This window comes from Emydura macquarii, unplaced genomic scaffold, assembly GCF_026122565.2.
Source record: "Emydura macquarii macquarii isolate MOO-44397 ecotype Brisbane River unplaced genomic scaffold, CSIRO-AGI_Emac_v2 contig_2897, whole genome shotgun sequence".
NCBI classification, from domain to species: domain Eukaryota; kingdom Metazoa; phylum Chordata; order Testudines; family Chelidae; genus Emydura; species Emydura macquarii.
Genome location: NW_027133034.1, coordinates 40,685,673 through 40,692,687, shown reverse-complemented (window position 1 = coordinate 40,692,687; position 7,015 = coordinate 40,685,673).

The window sequence follows — 7,015 nt, the reverse complement described above, 5'->3', positions numbered from 1 at the left end:
GCCAAATGTGATTTTTAAATAGCCTCCCTGCCTTTAACGTTTCATTTAACTAATGACTATTTAGCTACTGGATTGGCTTTTATTTGAGATAGCAAAACTATGTAGATGAAAACATATACATAACAGATCAAAATGGCTACCTTACTGAAATTTTAAAACTCAGATTATGTAACCTTGTTTGCATTAGTGAACTGTTTTCACTTCATATACTGCAGGCCCAGTCTAGACACCTTACTTGCTTTAGTAGTTCTGATTTACATGACCTGTCCCATTTAAGTCAACAGAGTAATTTACGCAAGTAATAATTACTTTAGTAGCAAAGGGTTGCAGGATTGGGCCCTATATATGAATAAAGGCTTTTATAATGCCCTTTGATTTGGCAGTTTCTTTGGCCTACATTCCTATAGAAATTCAATTTGTATATTAGTTCTGTTTGCTAAAACAATTGCTTACTATTTTAATTTACATTTTTGTTAGGTCAACATGCAATAATTTAAAATAAATGTTAAGTTAAACATATTATTTATAATACCCTATTCTATATCATGTATGCAGTATATATGAATGGATATATGTACTATATGTTGTTAGAAAAAAGTGCTTATAAGGCTGACTTTCATTTACATTAACTGTGACTTTTTTTCCTCACTGGCATAGTGTTTGTTTCAGATAGAATCAGAAATGTGAACAAAACTAATGAACAATTCTAAGCAAAATACCTCAAAATCTCATATTTTCCAAGTGACAGAAATATTTAATTTCTTGAAAGCGTTGCATTGATGTTAAAAATAGAATATGTCAGTGGGTGAATTTACATGTTGTAGCATCATCTATCAATAGTGTTTAGAATAAGACACTCGTATCTTTCAAATGCAGCATTTACAAGTCACTACTTGTCATTAGATGTAACTGTATGTTCAAGAGGTTTGTAATAATAGCCTTTAATTAAACTGGGGGCCATTTGAGGGTTTCTGTTGCTCTTTGAAGTTTTTAATTATTAGTTATATCCATCCTTTTGTGGCACACTTAAGGTTAAATTAAATAATTAAAATATATCTCCAAGAGAAATATCGAGACTTTACATGTTTTAATTAAATCTCTGAATTTCAGGGTTTTTAAAATAATAACATATGTTTTGATTTTCTTATGATGGCATAGTAGAATGCTACATACATTAAACAAAAATTGGTAACTTTTTATGAGAATAATTGCTAAGCATGACGCATGTAAATGAGCTGTTTTCTATGCATGGCTGGCAAAAGTGCTAATTAAATAGTTGGTATTCAAGGCTATGCTCGTTCATTGTTTAGTGACACACAAATCCAGCGATGTGTGCCAGCAGACATTTTAAGTTGAATGTTTTCTCCTCTATGGTCTTTGTCATGAAATGGTGGCACCATGATGAGAACACCAGTGTAAGCAAAACACTGAAATATGCTTTAATAATGTTTTAACCATGTAGCAACATTAGTCTAGTTTTCTAATGAATTTTTAATTCCTTTCTTCTTATAAGGATGTTACGAGTTATCGCTGATGCATATTAAATCATATATATGAGTCATTTTCTCACTACATTTGCATAAAATGGCTAAATGTTAATGCACCAAATGGGGCTTACTATATATGGTACAGTAAATATGCCCTTGCAGGTTTTCTGCAATCAATCCTCCTGTATTTCATTAGCAGCTAGATAAAGGTGTGGCCTGAAAAAGAAAAAAGACTATTGTGTATAAACTAGACACTTATGAAGCCTATGATGATTTCTACATGATTAGAATGGAATCTAGAATTAGAATTTGCAGAAAACTAAACATGAGGTTCCTTGAAAGGTGCAGTGAAATGGGCTTTATGAAAGCAGTCTACTGCTGTTAATAGTTACTAGTCTGTTCACTGTGACTTTTCATATTTAGCCAAATTGTCAGTTTTAAAATATAGAAAACCCATCATTTTAATTTTGAAATGCTTGCTTTGCTATAGGTTTAATCTTTAGGGCTAAATCTATAGACACTCAAATCCTGCCAGTTCCCCCCTATATCTGTGTGCCTGTTAAAACATATACTGTTTTGTTACTGATTATGGAGTGTCTTGTTATGCCCCATATTAATTGTTTTTCTTGTATTAATGAGAAATCACATCCCTTTATCAAAATTTATATTTGAGTTACCAGACTGGTATTGTGGTCACTGTAAGAATGGCATCACTGTGACAATATTATTAGGCCAAACAAGAGTCTCGCATCTAATGAGGGAAACTTCCTCCTCTCAATTCCCCCTCCCCCCCCTAAAAAAAAAAAAATCTGGAACATTTCTGTACCTGGTGCAAAAAATGGGCTATTTAAAAATAAATGTATACTTTGCCCTACAGTTATTTTGAATTAGTCTTGATAAATAATTAAGTAATGCATAATATATTATTTAGTTGCAATGGTCTTAAGAATTTCAGTAGTATTTCAACTACAATTATAGTAATTTATTTATCAGTGAAAAATTTACATAATCACACTTCAAAATCCAGTGGACTGGAGAGATATCAGAAAGACATCCATGAATGTGGTAATAACTCTGAGCATTAGATTAACTTACTAATGTACTGATGTGTAAGATGTTATAATATCTAACTTTGCTAAATTTGATTAATCATTTTAAAATGATGAAAGTATAAATATTGTTTTCTCCTTTTAAGTTATATTCGATGCAGAATGTAACTTTTAAGTACAAACTAGGATTAGAAATCCCCATATCAAATAAAATATTATTTCTACTAGAATGGAACTAAAGTTAAACATAATTAGTTATAAAATTTCTAAGTCTCACATTTTCAACAATCAATGGAAACATTTGTTTTATTAGCATAATAATCTCTAAATATTTACATGATGTGTGTTTGTTTTAAATTGTCCTATTGATCATGAAGATTAAAGGACAATACATGAAAGAAACTGAAGTCCTGTCTCTTGTCAGTGTATGCAGCTTGGCAATGAAGGTAACTGATTCTGTGTTGTTACCAGTGTCTATCTACTATGTATCTTTCCTTAGTAGCTAAAGTCTATTTGAGTTAAATTTATCAAAAAAGTGTGCAATATTTGCAGTGTTCTTCCCAGTTCACTAGAGTTTTGTAAACTCATTTTACTTAACACCTTCAAGTAGATATTGAGTATAGGTTTTATAGGTGGAAAATACACTTTATGCCTAAACCACCCAACAACTGATGGGTTCAATTTGGTTCATTTATACATTTCTAAAATAAAAAGGCATTTCTCCTTTTACACAGTACTCATGCATTAATCTAAGATTTAATATGTAAATCAACATATTATTGCCATTTTTACATTATATGTAATTAGATGAAGAGATACAATTAATATTCATATTTTCTAACAATATATTTATGGGTACTGTACTGGTAAAATACTGGTACCTTATACAATCTCTAGTAATCAACACAACACAACCTATATAATGTATGGCTCCATCAAATGTTTATATAGTCATAAAGAGGAAGATTTTAAAAGTTCAGGTTTGAAGCACATATTTCTTATAGAAAAATCTGTCAAGAATTAGTACTAGTTCCATTTCAACCCAAATACTATAAGGCAATACTCTTCCCATGAAAGTATGGAGAAATCTTAGGTGGTACAATAGAAGCTGCCATCTGCAATAGAAGATGGCTAAGAACAATAATTATAGTTTGTACAAAATAGTGTTAATTTTACATTTTCTGATATATTCACAATGGTTTCTGAATTATACAGGTAAAGGAAAAATTACACATGTACATTCCACCCTCACTATACAAGCTTTCCCATCTAGGTCTAACTGGCTCTGGCTCTCTCATATAAGGTTATTGTGTCTTAGATTCCAATTACATTAAACCATTCCAGTTACTCTCATGATAATAATATTCTTTTATAATATCCCAAATTCTTGTTTCCCAAAGATAGTATTATACATTATAATGGGAGTGAAGTGTATTTTATTTTAAATCCTTTCAGTAAACTGAATTAACAGAGTAAACGTATCTTATTTGAAAAGAAGTTTTTTAAAAAAAAATAAAAAATCTGATTTTTTTTTAATTTAATTAAATCTCACTTTTCATTTGCACACGATTTCCTTTAACAGTATAATGATCCTTATCAGTCCACATAGCCCATCCTCTTATAAATGTCCAAATCCTGGTCCTATTCAAGTCAGCTGAAAGCTCTCATTGACTTCAGTGACCATGTTTTGAACATTTGTTTTTCCAACAGCCATATGGCGAAAGACCCAATACTTCGTCTCACGGTCTAGAAAGGGTAAATTACTGTCCATTTCCCACTATCTCTTAGTTGTTAAGTTTTGTCATGTTTCCTATTTTTTCCCAAAAATTATATATAAATGAGGCAGATGTTCCTTACAGAAATATTTTATCTTTGAGCAATTTCTTTGGCTGCTGCTGTCATATAGGGCTCGGTGATCCTGCTCTTTGAGACGTTTTTACATATTACGACTTTACTTGGTGTCCAAGGATTTGCAGGATCATCGGGGCCATAATTTGCTAACCATTTCCAAAATACGAAACAAATACAAAAAGGGCATGTATTCTTACCCTACCGTGCGTTAAAATATGTGCACATGTTCTGTATGTAAGATAAACTAATAAAAAAATCGGTTGATGATGTTCACTTACTTTCCAATGGCACGTTCAACACACACACAAATTAATCAAGATCTGACATAACAACCGAGTTTTAACCATGGACTCTCTCTGTGTGTTTATGCGTGTAACCTAACGTGTGTTTGCCCGGACGCCTCTGTTGATACATCATTTCCAAAGCATCTCACAATAAATTATTTCACAGCTACCTCGAATCTAAGCCTTAAGTTCCACTGCAACTCTGTCTTAAAAATTCCGACAATCAAGGTAGGATCAACGCGGCTCCAAGGACACTACAAACAACTTCAGAATGGCGGTAACCAGTATCAAAAGAGTTAACATTACAAACAGGTAGCTACCCATACATCGTTTTTAACAACACAATTTGCCCCTGTAGAGCACTGCGAATGTCTATTCTTGGAGGCAAGGAATTCAAGTTCCTAACACGCTATATAATTGGGCCTACCCTTACCGCGCAAACCCAATGACAGAAACGGTTCACGTGAACGATTCCGGAAAGAACAGCATCATTTCCATTGCATCAAACCTTGTGCACAGTTCATTAAACCAAAACAATCTGGCGAGCAGGAAATTAGCCTTCCTAGCCAATCCATTGCGAAACCCGATAAGCCGAATTCTATGATCTCTCCCACCTTCTGCTTCTGTTTACCTAGGAAATAAGAAACAACTTCGCCCTGGCGCTGAATAGTCCGCATTAGTGGTGAAAGTGTTTTCTAAGAACTCAGCATTAATTGGAATGTTATTGCAGCATTTACACTGGCAAACTTGAACAGGCCTATCAAATCTCTGTAACAGAACAACTTCGTATCTCTGTCCCTCTCCCTCTCTGGGCAGGTGTCATGGTGCCGCCTTTGCTTTTCCTCCGCATCCTCCTCGGCCCAGACAGACAAGGAGGAAGGCAGCGCTGTGCCAGACCGCGGTGGATTTAGCTCCCAGTTAAGAGTTAAGATGGTATCATTCGCTGTGCACAGCGTGATTTCTCTCTAATCCTCTCTGGAACTTACAACAAGTTTAAATGTCCATGCATGATGTTATTAACTAGCTTTGGTAGGTACTTAAGACCCAGATCTGGTATGGGGGGGGGGAGTAGTTTGGTTTAGTTTGGTTTTTTTTCCAATCACTGGACAAGTTACGCTGTATCTGCCAACCAGGGAGTTGGGTCTAGCCATCAAATCCAGTGCCAGGGAGAGATGAGCTGGGACTTGGAGGGAAGAGAGAGAAACTCTCTGAGAAGAGAAGCGTCGCTGAACCCCAATTTAATGCGCCGGTTTAGATCAGTAGCACACAACTGTGTCTGTAAAGCTTCACATACCTGTGCAATAGTAAAAGTGCATCGTACCCATCACAGCCTATCAATCGTTTATTTGCAAACTGTTTGTCGTGTTAATGGTGGTTTTGCGGTAGGTTACCACAGACAGAGATGGAGAAAGTCCCGACCTGACTAGTCGTTCCCTTTGGCTGTTGCTATTGGATAACGAGCAGTCAGACGGGAAATGCCTTGTTCTTTCCACTTCATCCAAAGGAGATTTCCACATGCAAATGGAAACACTGACATGATGACAAATCAATAGTAGTAATAATAACTCAATTACTTTGCGATATGATATCTGGTAGGAGGGGAGTTTGATAAGGTCTTTATGAGACTGGCAGACACAAGTTAATGCCTCTTAGTAAAGGCCGTAATAATTAATAATGATCACTAACAACAATTAATAGTGGTCATTAATAATGCAAACTACGCAGCCCTGCAAACGAAAGAGCCTACGTGATAAACTATTGCCTTCGTGGAAAGAAACTCAGCAACCGCAGGGGAGTGGGAGATCAGGGCTGAGGGTTGTAGGGGGAAGCGAACTTTGACATGACTAACCTGGCGAGGCAGAGGACTGAGGCGTGCTGCCCTTGTAGGGGCAGAGCTGCGCTGGAGGGAAGGGAAAACAAACACGAGTCCAGGAGATCAGCCATCCTGTCTCCCGGGAAACACCAATCAGCGCTCTCGCCAGGGAGGCAGGGGATCGCTCCTCCGGGAGGTGCTCAGGCTGGTGCCTGTCACACGGTAACATGGTACTGCCCAGTTACCGGCTCGCTGCTGCTGCTGCTACACCAGCCGCTCAGCAGAAGCAACAGCCTCTGTAAGAGGCTGAGTGCAACCTGCATTCTCAGTCATGCGCACCTCCAGCACCTGCTCCGCTTTAGGAGGAAACAATACATTCACCTATTGTTGACAAACAGGCTATAGGGTTCTGAACAACACAGTATTTCTCAGCAATTCCTCATGGTTAAGTTTTCCAAGTAAACTTGTCCTATGCACACTTGAAGCACCCTGCCTTCTCCCTTTGCTCTCTGGAGCATAGGTAGTAGCCAC